Consider the following 19,510-nt stretch of genomic DNA (forward strand, 5'->3'; position numbering starts at 1 on the left):
CCTGCTGGTGTATAGGACAGACATTCAATTTTGGCAACACCTGTTGAGATTGCTTAAAACAGTGGTTCTCAACGCATGATATCACCTGTGATGTATTTCAGTTTGCTTGCAAAACTGGCCTGTTAGTTCTGTTCTGGGGACAGGAGTTGAGAACCACTGGCTTAAAGCAATGTAGTCTCTGTGCTTTCCTATTAAAAACTGACCATATTAGGCTTTAGAACACAGTGCGGTCAGTTCTCTAGCTGTGCTGTGAACTCAGCCCACTCTTCTTCAATGATCACACTTGTCCTGACACCCCCCCTTCACTAACAGCATTTTACTCCTGTAAAAATGCTACTCAACCCCATCATACATGGTTTTGAAAGGATTTCAGCGTGTATCCAGCTTCATATGGTCCAACAAAAAAAAAAAACGTTTCTCCCGACTTACGATGTTTACACATAAAAGACAGGGTGGCCTTGGGGTCTCCAATTTCCACAAATATTTTACAGCTGTGCAAATTGCCCCCTCGACCTCCCTGTGGGTAGACCTGGAGACATTTTACTGCTCACCAGTTTATGTTTGCTCATTTCCTAACACCTAAATCTAGACCCACTTCTATGAGCCCTCTCATGAGGCATACCCTTGCTATTTGGGACTCCACTAAATACTTTAGTAAATTTCTCTCGTCGCACTTACCTCTCTCATCCCTACTGGGTAACCTGATGTTTACTCTCGGGACTGGAATCCCCCAGAGCCTTCCATTGGCGCCACCTCCATAAAAAAAAAAAAATTTGCGCACTTTCATCTCTCAATGGCCACAACATCTGCACTTGGGCAGAAATTAGGGAAAAATTCCATGTCCCCTCTCTGAATTATTTCAATTCCTACAAATAAAACATTGGCTCTCCACTACAGCTGCATAATTCTGGATAAAATGAGAATCACAATTTTTTTTCTTAGAATAAAGATAATTCTCGCGGCGTAACATCACCTTTCTCATTACACAAAAAATAAAAATAAAATTGAGCTAACTTTAGTTTAGTTTCGTTTTTTTTTCTCTGCTTAAAAAAAAAAAAAAAAAAATTGAAATTTCTCAGAAAGACTTACCCTTATTTCACCAAACATCTAATGACCCCATTTTCTTATCGGACCACCACCCAGTCTCCATGTCCATATCCTTCCCAAAGGTGCACATCTACCCTCCGACTTGGAGGCTAGACCCCTCTCTACTTACAGATCACTCTATAGCAGCCGAGGTTAAATTTCATCTCAGGCAATATTTCATAGAAAACAAATCTACAGTCTCTGTCATCACATAGGAAGCTCAAAAATGTGAAATAAGGGGCATTCTAATTGCAGCCACTGGCAAACGTAAACAAAAAAAGACACTGACTACCCGCATCCAGAAACTAGAATGCGCACACAAACAGACACAAGCATCAGACACCTTTCAAGCCTTTCTACAGACCAGGTCAGAATTTTTAGAAGACTTGGGGGAAAAAAATAAATCGTAAATATATCTTATCTCAGAAATTCTTTTACAAGTACAGTAACAAATCTGGAAAATTCCTAGGGAGAGCCCTACAATCCAAGAGAGCAGCCTTGACAATATACTTCATAATCAACCCATCAGGCCATAAAATTAACTTTAACCTTGACATTGCTAAGCAATTTGTTGATTACTACTTGCAATTATACAACCTATCCCCAACGGACTCCTCTAAGGCAGATAGACCAAGACAGCAGCTAATCCACGATTTCCTACAAATATATAGCCCCGCCCCAATTTCGACCTCTATAGCATGAGATCTAGAATGTCCACTATCAGAAGAAGCCAAAATAGTGCTTAAACAAATGAAACCCGGCAAGAGCCTGGGCCCAGATGGACTAACCGTGGGATATTATAAAACGTACACAGATCTCCTCCCCCCCCTTCTTTCTCTCAGCTTTTAACTCCTTTGCATCTCCGACAGAGGCCCCCTCGAGACTTTTTAACAGCACATCACTGTGATCCCAAAACCAGGGAAAGATCCCGCCTCAGTCACCAATTATAGACCTATCTCATTATTATATGTTGATCTAAAATGGTTTGCTAAAATGTTAGATAATCGTATAGTTCCCTTGCTCCCTCAGCACATCTCCCTTGACCAAGTTGGTTATATATCAGACAGAGATGCAAGGGACAACACAAACAAGGTGACCAATATTCATCACTGGCTAACATTTAACTACCACCCAGGGTTTCTCCTTTCTCTCGACATGGAGAAGGCATTTGATAGAGTGGCTTGAGACTATATGACGGAAACGCTCAAGGCCATAGCTCTCTTTTCATGATTTGGCAGGACTTCAAACCATTCCGATAAAGCTTCCACCTGCCTTTTTCTCAACGTACAAGAGTACCTGTACTAACTTTCTATGGGTCACCCCACGTCCAAGAATCAGTTATTCTAGGCTGACAATTCCTAAACTTAGAGGAGGTATAGGACTCCCAGATCTCCAGAAGTACCATAGAGTCTGCCAATTAACAAGGATAATTGATTGGAGCGCTCACTCCAAAAGTCAAGGCGTGGGTTCAGCTTGAACATGCTATGTCCCCTTCCCCGCTACACCAGCTCCCCTGGATCGTCCTAGACATACTCAGATGACCTGCAAAAATCACAGTTAATACATTCAACACTAATCTCCTTCCAAGAAACTTGCTATAAACACAAAATATCCTCAATGTTAGGCCTTATGACACCAATTTGCCATAACCCATATTTCCCACCAGGAACCTCCGCAACATTCCTTTCAGACATTTGGCCACACCCTCACATCCAAGCAGAACAGTTCTATGAGAAGGGTTGCCTCCTCACGCTATAGACACTATCTTCCCAGAGGACAAATCAATTATTCCCACTGTGGTCTTACCTGCAAACCCCAACACAATTGACAGCTCACCCCATTTGAATAGTTATGCCTAAAACCGGAACCCCAGAGACACCCAATTTCTGACACATATACCTTGCTATTCGCTGAATGCAACCCAAAATCTAACTTAGCCAGTCGTAAATGGGAATAAGAACTCTCTATTGACTTATCAGACCTAGAATGGGAAAATATCTATACATAAATCCAACGGTCAATGTCTATGCACAACACATTCAAAATCTTTTCAGAACCCCCCTCAGGTTACATAAAACATCTCAATCTCTCCCCCCACAATGCTGGCATGGTAATGAGGAGCTGGGTTTGCTTTTACACATCTCGTGGACATGTCCTAACATACAACCATACTGGAAAGAGGTTCACCGTCTCACGAACCAAATTACTACTTTTTTGCTTGAATTCTAACCAGCGCAGTCCTTGCTGCATTATTCCTTGATCTTAAAAAAAAAAAAAAAACACCCTACCTTCACTCACTTGCCATTCATATGGTAAATGCAGAAAAAAAAATGTGCATCCCAGACCAATGGCATTCCTCAGAACCACTGTCTATAGCCGAATGGCTTAAGCATATACAGAAAACTGTGGAAATGGAGGAACTTATACACCAGGCAAAGGACACTCCTTCCAAATTTCAGAAAATATGGTCATGCTGGTTGAATTTCATCACGACCGACGAATACATTCAACAGATATGTGAAACAACTTCAACTAACTTCTAGTGGGTGAGAAGGGTAGTATTCTCAACGCGAGGAGAAAAAAATAGCCGATTACCTGCTCTGTTTACATCACATGATCAGCTGTCATTGTCTGACAGCTGATAACATGGTAGGGGTCGGGATCGACTCCTTACTCCGATCTGTGATCAGCTGAGTCTCATAGACTCACTGACCACAGAGCGCGCCGCACGTACCCTGCAGGGGGCACGCAGGCCTCTCGAGCATGGGAGGACGCCATATGACAGCCAAAGAAAATGTTAGAAAATGTCCTGCAAGCAGCATCTTTTGGGGTGGTTTGGGAGTGCTGTATACAGCTGTCCCAAAACACCCTGCCCATTGCAATGAATGGGCAGTGCTTCCAAAGCACCTGAAAAGCGATTCAGAAGCGCTGCGACACGGGAGTTTTTAAACCCTTTGTTGGAGTTAAAAGCGGCCGAAAAATGATGCAAAAGTGCTACGTAGCCTCCCCGGCGGTATTCCCGAGTCTGGCTTGGGAATACCTCGTATGGTATTTAACTCGGGAATACATTGCTGGATCCATGGAGGGGGATACTTACCTTGTCCCCTGGAACCAGCGATGTGCCCCCGCTGTGATCTGTGAGCCGTCCTCCGCTCGATCTGTGACAGTGCCGAGCTCCGTTCCCTGCGAGCATTGCGACGCGCGGGGATGGAGTTCCGTGCCAAATTCAAAAAGTAAAAAACACAGTATAGATACAGTACTGTAATCTGTAAGATTACAGTACTGTATCAAATAACAACACATCCCCTTTGCCCCTAGTGGTTTGTCCAGTGCCCTGCATACAGTTTTATATTATAAATACTATTCTTTATGCCAGGAAAGTGGAGATTGTCCATAGCAACCAAAAAATGTCAGCTTACATCAAAAGTGGTTATAGACCAGCTAGAAAACAGCGATAATAAATTAGAATCACTCGCAGAATTGAGCGATAGTAATTGGTGGGAAAATTCATCAAACACAAAGTAATGAAAGCGACAATTCTGCAACTCAGCACGTCAGTGTTTTTGATTTGATTACATTATTGAATAATCTTTATTATATATATATATATATATATATATATATATATATATATATATATATAAAAATTATGATTTCATATTTCAAATTTTATCATACCCAGGATGTCTATTAGACTCTGGTTTGGACAGATTTAAGTGAATTATTTCTAAGAATTACAGAGCTACAATATAAAACGCCAAATTTCCATGCAAAATAATTGTACCGCTTTCAGCACCTAAGATCTGAAATAATGGTACTGCCAGGGAGGTTAAACAGCAGTAAAGTGGCGCTAGAACGAGCAGCACTTTACCTCGAACGTGCAGGCGGCCCCAGTGTGAAAAGGGTCTTACAGTGCCGTTTTTTCCCCTTTTCTTCTTTTCCCTACAAGTCTCAAGCTGAATTTGGAGGTAAAAATAAAATGTGCAAATAATGCAGTTCTGTATTGAATAATTAAAGTGGTTGTAAACTTCAGACATGGAATATGGACAAAGCATATTACACTATAGCGTGTGTTTGTCTCAATCCAGAGCACCAAGTGTCATTTCTGTCTGCTGCCCTGTTCCTCTGCTTCCTGCACAAGTCACTTCTGAAAAGTTTTCCTGAAAGCAAAACAAGGTGACATGAGAGAGATGTCCAGCGCACAGCCTGCGATTGACAGCCTCAGCTCTGTTCTTGTGTGCTGTGTGAGGGGGAGGGGGGTGTTCCTTCCCTCAAATTAGCTCTTACTGGCTTTGTAGAGTGTAACAGCTTCCCACCTTCTGTTTTCTGACAGCTCAGACACACTGTATAAATCCTGCACTGGTAAGAGCTTTAGAAAAGAGAAGACTGCAGATAGCTGCCAGACTCATCCACCTTACCAATCGCTCTGTGTCTGCCACTCCTCTCTGTCAATCCCTCCACTGGCTTCCGTTCAGCCAAAGAATTAAATTCAAAATACTAACAACTACGTACAAAGCCATCCACAACTCTGCCCCCAGCTACATCACTAGCTTAGTCTCTAAATACCAACCTATTCGTTCTCTTCGTTCCTCTCAAGACCTCCTGCTCTCTAGCTCCCTCATCACCTCCTCCCATGCTTGCCTCCAGGACTTTTCCAAAGCCTCTCCAATCCTATGGAATGCCCTATCCCAATCTGTCCGCCTATCTCCTACTTTATTAGCTTTTAGACCATCCCTGAAAACACTTCTCTTCAGAGAAGCCTACCCCACCCACACCTAACTGTATTTTCATTTTCTCCATCAGCTCATCCCCCAGTTATTACCCTTTGTTTCAACTTGACCCTCTCTTCTAGATTGTAAGCTCTAACGAGCAGGGCCCTCTGATCCCTCCTGTATTGATTTGTATTGTAAGTGTACTGTCTGCCCTCATATTGTAAAGCGTTGCGCAAACTGTTGGCTCTATATAAATACTGAATAATAATAATAATAATAAACAGGTACAACTTATGTAGAAGGATGTTTCATCTCTGTGTATCACGTGGGGCTAGTCACTTCACTGGGTATATGTAAGGATTTACACCCACTTTAAATTTATTTGTAAATGCAAGCAGTGTAATTACTTAAATCTGACTTGGTATCAGCATCTTGTATTCTGGCCAGCTCAGTAGATTGCTTTAAAAAAGGGCTGGATTCTTTCCTAAACGTACATAATATAACTGGGTACTGACATTTACAGGTAAAGTTGACCCAGGGAAAATCCGATTGTCTCTCTGGGATCAGGAAGGAATTTTTCCCCAATGTAGCAAATTGGATCACGCTTTGCTGGGGTTTTTTTTGTCTTACTCTGGATCAACTTGTGTATATGGGATGAACTTTTTTTTGGTTGAACTAAATAGACGTGTCTTTTTTCAACCTGACTATGTAAAAATGATCACACAGGAGGAGGAGGAAACAGATGAGCGCATTATTCTGCTGCTTCTTCCACTGTCCAGTTAAAGGAGGGGGAGGGACAAGACCTGTAGTGTACCTAAAGTGTGAGTAAACTAACATCTCTGACTTTTACCTATAGGTAAGCCTATTTTAAGGCTTACCTATAGCTACTGTAAATATCTCTTAAACATACACTGCACCTGGGTCCTATGCCATAAACGGTGGGTCCCACGTGCATGCACCGGAGTGATGTCATCGCGACAGCCCAGTTCACAAACACGGTAGGAAGACCGGGTGAAGATGGGAGCACCTGCAGCGGTGACAGCGCAGTGCTGGAAGGCTTCGTTTTCAGGTAAGTTTAACATAATGCAATAGTATGCGATGCATACTAGCACATTAGGACACTACCTTTCAGGTTAGGAAAAAACACCCAGTGGTTTACTACCGCTTTAACTGTGCGACAGAACTGTGTAAATCTCAGGAACAGATGGACAGAAGTACAAACTCTAGGCCGGGTTACCCCAGGTTAATTGTCCCCCATGTATGTATTTTTCTGCCTGTGTAGCTTCAAATATTCCAACACTGAATTATTAATGTACTAATCTATAGTGTTACTAAATCTACAACAGTAAAATCAGTTTGTATATGCAGTAAAGCATGCTTGTTATACTCACTGTGGAACCTAAGGGGTTAATTCTCTGCATTGTTTAAAAAGGCTGTTTGATCCTGTCTTCTCTGGTCCTCCCCTTCTTCCACTGTCCTCAATCCATCTCCTGATAGTACAGAGTCTTTGGAGTACACATGCTCAGTTTGGTGTGTATTACTAGGGAGTTTTTTGGTTTATTTCTTGGGAGAGTGCATGTGATCAGCACAGGGCCAATCAGCAGGGTCCAGACAGAGGGTCAGGGGTCCTGCAGCCTTATAAGACAGAGTAGAATGAAAACTCCTCCTACAAGCTTTACCCAGACACTGAAAGAAGACACAAAACTGCTATATACTGCTGATGATAAAAGGTATTTAGCAGTTTATATTTACTAAAATAATTGAATTTCCATGTTCTGTGTACTGTGGGAGACCAGATATAGCGAATGAAGGTTCTGGGTTTGGTAACACTATAATTAAACATATGGCAATCAAATCATGCTAAACCTTACCTGCCTGAGTGGAGTGAGTCTGAAATAATCGTTTTCATTTTTTAACAAATGCAGTCTGTAATACAATGAATATTTTCCTCTCCCTCCTGGCAGTGAAAGGGCTAGAGAATAGCAGACTTGCAGCCAACAGTAAAAGTTTGTACAGGAAACAAACATTCAGTGATCCCTGTGAGCAGAGCCCAGTACACAGTACAACACATGAAGCTGTCAACCCTGTTCTGTTACGGAATGTAATTACAGTCAATAAGAGTCTCTCAGCATGGAGAACTAATAGGGGGTCGTTCTGCATGCACAAAATTACCTCAGGCAGTCAGTCATAAATGACGGCTCCATGACTCATTGAGGCAGACAATGTGTAATCAGCGGCACAGGCATATCGCTCATACTGACATGTCAGCCAGGAGCAATGGAAGCGGCCAATAGGAAATCTGCATGCTACGTGCATGTTAAAGCTAACACAAATGTTAACATGCATACAGTGTAAAATACCCCAGAAATTACAGGCCGGGATGCAGACGTGTCCTTTTCCTTTTAGCTGAAATACAGAGTGGGACATTTCCCTTGCTGTACATGGCTGTGTGAATAGGCCCACAGACCAGCATACAGCTGCCTACAAAACTATACATCAGTGTGAATGAGCCCTTCATTTATTTGGGCCCCAAAATACACATGAACATAGTAAAATTCGGGTAGGCTGCGGCCTGTATTAAAACAGACCTTCATCCTGTTCTGTTACTTCCCTCCACTGCACTCCTCCTTCCATCCTCTGTAGGTATCATGAGGGTTTGTTCATTTTCTCTTTTTCTTTTAGGCCCAGATGCTTTGACTTGGGGGGGGGGGGGCAGCAAAGCCCCTATGCCCCAAGCACCCCCCCATTTTGAGGTATGCTCGTTGCCCCCCTTTCCTGACTGAACTGCAATGGCGAGGCTGCAGATGGCCACTGACCAGGATGCAATGGTGAGGCTGCAGATGGCCACTGACCAGGATGCAATGGTGAGGCTGCAGATGGCCACTGACCAGGATGCAATGGCGAGGCTGCAGATGGCCACTGACCAGGATGCAATGGCGAGGCTGCAGATGGCCACTGACCAGGATGCAATGGCGAGGCTGCAGATGGCCACTGAACAGGCTGCATTGAAGGGCAATTGTGAGGCTGCAGCTGCGCACTGATCAGACTGCATTAATAGGCAATGGTGAGGCTGCATTGATGGGCAACTCTTATTTTGCTTCAAAGTTCCTTATTTAAAATTCAAGTGTTTTTCAAGTGTTTTTTCCTGAAACTTCACTCTTTAAATCAAGGTGCATGTTATATGCCGATAAATACGGTTGTTTTCCGCTTTTTTTTTTACCAGACTGCACAGATGCTGATAAGAAGGATGTTGTTGCACACTAATGCCATAAGTGAGAAATCCCCCAAGCACGATACATGTTTTTCCCCTAGTAAATTCTCTGTATTTCCATGATTCCTCAGTTATTGCAGTGCGTTAGGTCATACCTGTAAAAGTAGCTGGGAAATTATCTGAAGTCTATACGTGAGTATTTTTATGAAAAAAAAAAAAAAACCCTGGTTGCAAAATGTGTGATTTGTCCTGGATTTTTTTCTACTGCAAATTAGATCATACCAGTGAGTCATATGACATGACAACAGAGCGGATTTTCAGAAATTCCCTCATCGTTAGTGTATTAATACTTAGGGCAGATTCCTAAATCCATTTTCATTAGAATGACTGCCCTAAAAACCTGAAAGCTAAAATCTGATTAAATGCAATGCGTAACAGCACATCATAGCAGGTATCTGCTATAACATGGGGAAAAAAATAAAAAAATAAAAATAAAAACACAACAATATAGTGTAAATGTTTCATCTCATGTAAAGAAAACCTAATTTAAAATACCCATCTCCGAAGTAGCTTCTGTACTCCGACAATAAGAGCTATTAGCGGGCCGTGTCTCTTCGCAAATGGGGCCCCCCTTTCTAAGTGTGTTGCTGATTTTTCTTGCTTGCTACGTAAAGACAGTCCTGGGCCCCATTGCAGACATACAGTCTACTGTGACTATACATAGTTACACCTTTGAGCCTTTCCTTATACTACCATACCAAATGCTAGCTCTAGGCATGAAAACAAAAACTATTGAAAGAGAAAACAAAAGTCATCTTTACTGTGAAAGCCAAAAATATGCTGCCTAACGATGTCAGAACAAATACTATTAGATGGTGCAAGCTTATTTAAAAAGACTTTTCACTCCCCCACACCAACATTTTTTTAAGCCACTCTTAGCTATTAAACTCATTATCTTAAAAAAATAAAAAAATAAAATACATAATCATTTTAATCCTGACTCAATTTGCAAGCGTTGTCTCGTAAGACAAGCAGGATTCAAGCTTCTGGGGTGTGCAGTACCGCATATGGCCAGAAGTGGGGGGGGGGGGTGGCCGGAGACGCTTGGAGACCACTCGGTTCCTGAGTGTCTCTGTCTGCCCCCCCACCTGTGGTACTGCATATACTAGTAGTGACACTGGAACAAATTTTCTGAGTTTTCATTGATTCCTATGAGAACACTTGCTTTGATATACAAGTGCTTTGGATTACAAGCATGCTTCTGGAACTAATTGTGCTCATAATCCAAGGTACTATATATATATATATATATATATATATATATATATATATATATATATATATATACACATACACACACACACACACACACATATATACACACACACATACATACATACATACATACATACATACATACACACACACACATATATATTATATATATGTGTGTGTGTGTGTGTGTGTGTGTGTGTGTGTGTGTGTGTGTGTGTGTGTGTGTGTGTGTTATATATACACATACATACACACACACACACACACACACACATTCACATGCCTGATGAACCCAACTTTTCTATGATCTGCAGTTCCACACTGTATACTGGGTCCCATGCAATTGGACATCATCAAGAGGTGGCTGTCTCTTCTTGGTTTGGGCAGTCAGCTCCCCTGATGGCACTCAGCTTTCCCAGAAGAGCTCCAACGCTTGACATGAGATTTCCATGTCATACTATTGTGCTCTTTATATCTGAACGATGCGCTGTCTCTCAACAAAATCACAGGAGTTGTCGCAAAAAAAAATGCTAGAGCTTCTTTGGACCTCCGGTTACATTTTTTTTGGCCCCAATAGACTTTAATAAAAACACCAAAAAAATAAAATATATATTTTTTTTAAAAATGCATGAATTGTGCGTTTTTCACACCCATATACCTAGAAACTGTCTTCTCTTAATACCTACATTGGCTAAAAACTAATTTCAGCAAGTCTGGAAATGTCGAAAAAACAAAAAACAAAAAAAAAAGGCTCCAAAAGTACATGAAGATGTTGAAGTGTGAATCCACACCAACGCTACAGTTTTAAAGTTGTTATTTGAATGCTAAACCTCTTTTGTACTCTAGTATTGTGAAGTTGCCTGGTTGGTTATGTAGTGCCCTGCAAAACTGTACCGTAATCTCTGTACCATGCTCCCAGCACTCCCTATTATATAGATCTTTAGGCTTGAGTCACACTAATGCATTTTTTGATGCATTTTGCAGAAATGCAGGGACATTTTTTAACATGGGTTCCTATGGAACATGTTCACATCAATGCATTTTAGTGCCTCTGCGTTTTTGGAAAGGGTTGGGGACTTTTTTTCCCGCAAAATGCAGCATTTTGCATGTAATGGAATTCAACGGACCCCAAAACGCAAGTACCGCATTTTTACCACGATCTTACCGCAATTTTGCGTTTATTTCTTTATTTTTTTACACTGTATATAGCTGGTTTCTAAGGAGAGGGCCGGGAAGCCGGCCGCCGCGTCCTTAGCAACTGATGAGTCATCAGCTGTCAGTTGACTTTCCGCTGAATGTAAAAAACATTTTTTTTAAAAATGCCGGCTACTAAAAAAATAAATAAAAAAAAATGGCTGATCTGTCAGCGCCGATGTCCTGCATTCCGTAAATAATGAGGGGGTGTGGCAATTGGATTGCGTCACCCAGTGGCCACGCCCCCTTGTGATGTCACTGCCCAGGGCTTAATCAGTCTGTGACATCACAAGGGGGCGTGACCTCCGGGTGACGTAATCCAATTGCCACGCTCCCTCGTTATTTACGGAATGCAGGACATCGGCGCTGACAGATCAGCCATTTTTTTTTTGCAGGACACAGCATCGGAAGAGGGTCAGCGGTGGGAGCATCGGCAGCAGAGGAAGAGGAATACCAGACACAGAAGACAGAAGAGCGGAAGAAGGAGAAGACCGGAGGATGAAGATGCAGGAAAAGATGGAGGAAGAAGCGGCGCGGAAGATTTTTAATAAAAGACTTGTCAAAAACTGTCTACTGTATTTTTTAAACACTACACTACTCTACTTTTTTCCCCAGGTGAATGGGTAGGGGTACGATGTACCCCATACTCATTCACACAGTGGGGGGTGGGTTCTGGGGGCCCCCTTGTTAAAGGGGGCTGCCAGATTCCGATAAGCCTCCCGCCCGCAGACCCCGACAATCACCGGGCAAGGGTTGTCGGGAAGAGGCCCTTGTCCCCATCAACATGGGGGCAAGGTCCTTTGGGGTGGGGTGACACAGAACCCCCCTGCCCCAAAGCACCCATCCCCCCCCATGTTGAGGGCATGTGGCCTGGTATGGTTCAGGAGAGGGGGGGGCGCTTGCTCGTTCCCCTCCCTTTCCTGACCTGCATGCTCGAATAAGGGTCTGGTATGCATTTTGGGGGGACCCCCATGCCATTTTTTTTTTTTGGGCATGGGGGTCCCCTATGAATCCATACTAGACTGAAGGCCTGGTATGGACCTGGGTGGGAACCCATTGCCATCCTCGATTTTCTTTTTTCTTTTTTTTTGCATTCAGCAGGAAGTCTGCTGACAGCTGATGACTCATCGGTTGCTAAGGACGTGCCGGCCGGCTTCCCAGCCCTCTCCTTAGCAACCAGCTAAATACAGTGTAAAAAAAAAAAAAAAAAAAAAAAGCAAATCGTGGCAAAATCGACTGTCCAAAAACATGGTAAGCACCGCAAAAAAGCACTGCAGAAACACTCAAAATCAATATGCACAGATGTGAATCGAGCCTTAGGCTGGGTTCACATTGCAGCGATGCGGGAACGCTGCGAATCCGCTGCGGGTTCCCGCATCACATGCCCCCCGGCGGCAGTTCACACTGCCCTATGCGAACGGCTGGGAGTGTCAGTGAAAAGTTGATAACACCCCCAGATCAGTTTTCATATTGCAGTGCGATCTGCAAACTCGGACAGGAATCGGATCGCATGGTGTGAACACCCATGCGATCCGATTCTGCTGCGGACCAAAAAAAGGGTCCTGTGCGAGTTTGGTCCGGGTGCGATGCGAATGCAGCCATACTATCTGTATGGCTGAACTCGCATCGCACAAGAGATCGGATGTGATTTGCACTGCAGTGAGGTGCGAATCACATCCGATCTCATCACCGCAGCAGTGTGAACCCAGCCTAAGTGACACCTCATTTAGAATACGGTGTCCAGTTCTGGAGATCTCACTTAAAAAAAAAAAAAGGATACTGATAAGATAGAATGAGTCCAGAGATTGGTAGTAAAAATGGTGAAAGGTCTAGGGGATAAAACATATCGGGGTATTGTTCAGAACCTTAAAATGGATGTAAACCTGATTCATGAAATTTGACCTAAGCACATATATCTGTAGTGTTTTCTTATCTCTCTCCAAAGCCCCGAGTCCCATGTCTTTCTGCCATTTCCTTTCTCTGTTATCAGCATAACGTCTGACAAGTTCTCCGTCACCCAAGATAAAACCAGCCTGAAATTTGTGTTGTGGGAGGTTGTTATAAATAGATTAGCAATGAGCTTGTCTTGTCACAGCACAGCTCTGCACATTCCTTCCTTCCTTTGCCTATGTGGAATGGGGGTGTGTGCCTTTCCTCCAATCAGCTGTCTTGGCTATATGCCAAGAATCCTCTCCCAGTGCTGAACAGGAAGGGAAAATCTCTAACCTCATGTACACTTCTGCTGGTAAACGGTTGTTTAGGAGCAGTTGGGCATTTTTTCCCAACTGCTCTTGAACTTTCCTCTGTTATCTTATCAGTACATGTACACAGGGTCGTTTATAGTTGTTTCTAGGCAGTTGTGTCTAGAGCCTTTTTTTGGAACCCAAAAAATGTGTTCAGAAGCTGTGTTTAGAGGCATTTCAAACGCCAAACGTGGCTAGGCGTGTTTTCGTCTAGTATCGTTTTTTAAAAGGGAAACATTTTATTACTTTTGAGCCTGGAAAATGCTAAAAAAAACACACCTAGAATTCAATTATCACTGTATGCAAGCTTGATATACCATGTGATATTCCCCTCATCAGCCGATTGTGCTGTACAATACACAACTTGCATTACTTGATGCTGAAGTTGAATAGGAATTTCACTCACCTGTCAGCCATTGAGAATTTGTACACTAGACGGGTCTAACCTTTCCCAAGAGAACGTTGGCAATTGACATGCTTGTAAAATTAAATTTCTCTGGGTAATTACACAGCTGAACATACATATTAGAAAGTATCCTGTGGACATGCGTTGAGCCATCAATGGATGTGTCCAGTAGTGGTGAACTCTGGTCCTCTCACGCAATTTTCTATGTCTTTGGAGCCTCAGCAAAAGCAACATCAGCAGCATTTCCTCTCACATGTTCATCATGGGATCCATATTAACCAACCAACCAAAATATAACCGCTGGCTACAAGCACACTGCTTTATCAGCTGATACTTAGGCTGCTTTCACACTGCAGCGGGAGCGGCGTCGGCGGTAAAGTGCCGCTATTTTTAGCGGCGCTTTACCGTCGTTTTAGCGGCGGTGTGCGGGCGCTAGCGGGGTGGTTTTAACCCCCGCTAGCGGCCGAAAAGGGGTTAAACCCGCCCGCAAAGCGCCGCTGCAGCGGCGCTTTGCCGGCGGTATTGCCGCGGTGTCCCATCGATTTCAATGGGTAGGAGCGGTATAGGAGCGGTGAATACACCGCTCCTTCACCGCTGCAAAGATGCGGCTAGCAGGACTTTTTTCACCGTCCTGTCAGCGCATCACTCCAGTGTGAAAGCCCTCCGGCTTTCACACTGGAGTTAAAGGGGCCGGTTTTTTTCAGGCGTTACACAGGCGCGATTTTTATAATACCGCCCCAGTGTGAAAGCAGCCTAACAAACCCAACTTTTCTATGATCTGCAGTTCCACACTGTGCATTTCTAATCATTTGGGAGGGTCTCCTGAGGTTATCTTTAGTAAAACGCTCCTGAACGCAAACGCTGCTAAACACATGTTTTGAATGTGGATTACTAGTTGTGATGTGCCAGCATTCAGGAGAGGTTGAGAAACGTCCCGTGTACATGAAGCCTAACATGATCTGAACTTTCTAAAGAATAAATAAAGCTGAAGACAGCTCATATACAAGTAAAACGTATGTAGGGAGATTTGTTTGATCCCTGTGTATCATCTAAAGCTGTTCACATCCACTTTAATAAGTACAGTCTGGAGGAAAAAATGGAAAGCAGACATGGATGAAAGTGTGAATATGGGTCAGGAGGGCAATATTTTCAATATGAAGCTAAGGTTAACCACTTGCTTACTGGGCACTTAAACACCCTTCTGCCCAGACCAATTTTCAGCTTTCGGTGCTCTCACACTTTGAATGACAATTACTCAGTCATGCAGCACTGTACCCAAATTAATTTTTTGTCATTTTTTCCCCACAAATAGAGCTTTCTTTTGGTGGTATTTGATCACCTCTGGGGTTTTTATTTTTTGCGCTATAAATCAAAAAAGGCCAGAAAATGATGAAAAAAAATGCATATTTCTTTGTTTCAGTGACAAAATTATGCAAATTATTAATTTTTCTTCATAAATTTTGGCCACAATTTATACTGCTACATATCTTTGGTAAAAATAACCCAAATTAGTGGATATTATTTGGTCTTTGTGAAAGTTAGAGAGTCTACAAGCTGTGGTGCGAATCATACAAAAATTGATCACATCTGATGTACTGGTGGTCTATCTCACTTCTTGTGACCCGAACAAGTCAGGAAAGTACAAATACCCCCCAAATGACCCCTTTTTGGAAAGTAGACATTGCAAGGTATTTAGTAAGAGGCATGGTGAGCTTTTTAATGTTGTCATTTTTTTCCCCACAATTCTTTGCAAAATTAAGATTTTTCATTTTTTTTATTTTTTTTCCCACAAAATTGTCATTGTAATAGGTTATTTTTCTCACATGGCATGTGTATACCACAAATCACACCCCCCAAAAAAATTCTGCTACTCCTGAGTATTACAATACCACATGTGTGGAACTTTTTCACAGCCTGGCCACATAGAGAGGCCCAATATGCAGGGAGCGCCATCACGTGTTCTAGGAGCATAAATTACACATCTAACTTGTTGACTACCTATTACACTTTTGAAGGCCCTGGAGCACCAGGACAATGACACGTGACACTGATGACAGATGGCACTGATACGTGGCACTTATACGTGGCACTGATGACAGATGGCACTAATACGTGGCACCGATGACAGATGACACTGATAAGTGGCATTGATGACACGTGACACTGACAACAGATGGCACGTGACACTGACAGGTGGCACTGATGACAAATGGCACTGATACGTGGCACTGATGACAGATGGCACTAATATCATGTGGCGCTGAAGACAGATGGCACTGGGGACAGATAGCACTAACAGGTGGCACTGGGGAGGATGGCCCTTTTTTTTACTTTTTTTTTTTCCCCCGCTTACGGCCGCTGCAGCCGTTCATCTCTCCCCCTCTCACACGCTGTCTGTGTGAGGAGGGAGAGCGGTGCTGAGAGATGATCTCATATGTTTACATATGAGATCATCTCACATTGGACACGCTGATCGCGCTGTAAACGGCCGCTGTGATTGGCCGTTTACAGCGATCTGTGTTTGACTGTCTCCGGGGGACACGGCAAACACAAAACTTCCCCGATGCGCGCCCGCGGCGGCGCGCATTGCGGAAGTAAACACGAGGACGTCCAGGGACGGCCTCCCGGACCAGAGAGTCCGCTCTATAGCCGTCATTCGGCTATAGGGCGGGCGGGAAGCAGTTAAGAACATGGGCACATGACCTCAAATGAGCAAAAAAATACATTTCAAAACGAATCCTAGTATTATTTTACCAAATATAGTTAATGCTTGGAATAGATTTCCAGCAGAGGTTAGCCAACAGTGGATTCAAAGAAGCTTGGGACAAACATAGATCTATACTAAGAGAGAAAAAACATGGGGCAGACTTGATGTTTTTTTTTTTTCTGCTGTCACTCTTCTATTTTTCTAGCGTCATACAACCACAATCCTAGTACTACGATTACAGTACCACCATCTCAGCATCCCGACCCCAGTACAGTGCCACCATCTCAGCATCCCGACCCCAGTACAGTGCCACCATCTCAGCATCCCGACCCCAGTACAGTGCCACCATCTCAGCATCCCGACCCCAGTACAGTGCCACCATCTCAGCATCCCGACCCCAGTACAGTGCCACCATCTCAGCATCCCGACCCCAGTACAGTGCCACCATTTCAGCATCCTGACTCCAGTACAGTGCCACAATCTCAGCATCCCGACCACAGTACAGTACTACAATCTCAGCACCCTGCCCCCAGGACTATGATCTCAGCACCCCCCCCCCCCCACCCCAGGATTACGATCTCAGCACCCCTCAACCCCAGGATTACGATCTCAGCACCCCGACCCCAGTACTATGATCTCAGCACCCCGACCCCAGTACTATGATATCATAACCCCCCCACCCCAGGACTATGATCTCAGCACCCCGACCCCAGGACTATGATCTCAGCACCCCGACCCCAGTACCATGATCTCAGCACCCCGACCCCAGTACCATGATCTCAGCACCCCGACCCCAGTACCATGATCTCAGCACCCCGACCCCAGTACCATGATCTCAGCACCCCGACCCCAGTACCATGATCTCAGCACCCCGACCCCAGTACCATGATCTCAGCACCCCGACCCCAGTACTATGATATCATAACCCCCCCCCCCCACCCCAGGACTATGATCTCAGCACCCCGACCCCAGTACCATGATCTCAGCACCCCGACCCCAGTACCATGATCTCAGCACCCCGACCCCAGTACCATGATCTCAGCACCCCGACCCCAGTACCATGATCTCAGCACCCCGACCCCAGTACCATGATCTCAGCACCCCGACCCCAGTACCATGATCTCAGCACCCCGACCCCAGTACTATGATATCATAACCCCCCCCCCCCACCCCAGGACTATGATCTCAGCACCCCGACCCCAGTACCATGATCTCAGCACCCCGACCCCAGTACCATGATCTCAGCACCCCGACCCCAGTACCATGATCTCAGCACCCCGACCCCAGTACCATGATCTCAGCACCCCGACCCCAGTACCATGATCTCAGCACCCCGACCCCAGTACCATGATCTCAGCACCCCGACCCCAGTACCATGATCTCAGCACCCCGACCCCAGTACCATGATCTCAGCACCCCCGACCCCAGTACCATGATCTCAGCACCCCCGACCCCAGTACCATGATCTCAGCACCCCCGACCCCAGTACCATGATCTCAGCACCCCCGACCCCAGTACCATGATCTCAGCACCCCCGACCCCAGTACCATGATCTCAGCACCCCCGACCCCAGTACCATGATCTCAGCACCCCCGACCCCAGTACCATGATCTCAGCACCCCCGACCCCAGTACCATGATCTCAGCACCCCCGACCCCAGTACCATGATCTCAGCACCCCCGACCCCAGTACCATGATCTCAGCACCCCCGACCCCAGTACCATGATCTCAGCACCCCGACCCCAGTACCATGATCTCAGCACCCCGACCCCAGTACCATGATCTCAGCACCCCGACCCCAGTACCATGATCTCAGCACCCCGACCCCAGTACCATGATCTCAGCACCCCGACCCCAGTACTATGATCTCAGCACCCCGACCCCAGTACCATGATCTCAGCACCCCGACCCCAGGACTATGATGACAGGTGCAGAGCCTCAGGAAGAAGGTGAAAAGGAGTTGTGTAAATGGAATCAGCTGACAGGCAGAGTAGTGCAATGCGCTGATGAAGGAGAAGTCGGCAGGTGCTGTAGTTTAGTAACACACATATGACAAACAGAGAGACTAGTCAGCGAGTCCCGGTATAACAGTAGCAATGACACCCCGAGGAACTCCCCATTCCCACACTTACATGTTGAGTGTCCCGAACATTCCATCCGGCGGTGTGCCGGTCCCAGCACTCCCTCCTGATATCACAGGCGGCACATGTCTTCCCTCAGTATTGTACACAGCTCTGTCCCCGGGCGGTCACGTGACGCGGTGTACATCCACAGAGCGGTGGTGGTGGAGGAGGCTTCTATCTGTGGAGGAAGCTTCTATCTGCTGAGCTGGTTTCTCCTGGTGACAGAACTGGTCCTTGTTCTTAGGAAAGCCAAGCCTTTTGTTATGCACACCCAGCCATAGCCTGGAGACCAGAGCTGCCTCAAGATATATCATTTTCTAGCATGCTCTATAGAAAATAAAGGTCATGAGACCAGAATAGTTGTGTATAAACCTCCTGCAACTTGTCACCTGTCATTCTATTCAAAAACAGACATGTTCTGCTTCCCCTCCCTTCATTTCCATATTTCGCGCCTAGGCAACTATGACGTAGTGTGGAACGCATGTCTACTGCCTGCAGACTCCCGGGATATGAGCGTCCTCCATCCCACAAGCCTTCAGGCTAACCCGAGAAC

At 44.8% G+C, this 19,510-nt stretch overlaps 1 protein-coding gene across 3 annotated transcripts in view; it reads right to left on the minus strand.

The window, feature by feature from the left end:
- Positions 1–19,218, minus strand: part of PLEKHG7 (pleckstrin homology and RhoGEF domain containing G7) — a 154,556-nt gene extending 135,338 nt beyond the window's left edge. For 2 of the 3 annotated variants that reach the window (XM_077470787.1, XM_077470786.1), the window contains exon 1: positions 18,967–19,216. The gene's annotated coding sequence lies outside the window, so the exon portion shown is untranslated. Of the gene's footprint in view, positions 1–18,966 lie in introns of all 3 variants that reach the window. The other variant, XM_077470785.1, reaches the window with a different exon arrangement.
- Between the last annotated feature and the right edge of the window lie 292 nt (positions 19,219–19,510).

The sequence above is a fragment of the Lithobates pipiens genome, unplaced genomic scaffold (genome assembly GCF_037356315.1).
Source record: "Lithobates pipiens isolate NorthernLeopardFrog02 unplaced genomic scaffold, aLitPip1_a1.2 Scaffold_8, whole genome shotgun sequence".
Lineage (NCBI taxonomy): Eukaryota > Metazoa > Chordata > Amphibia > Anura > Ranidae > Lithobates > Lithobates pipiens.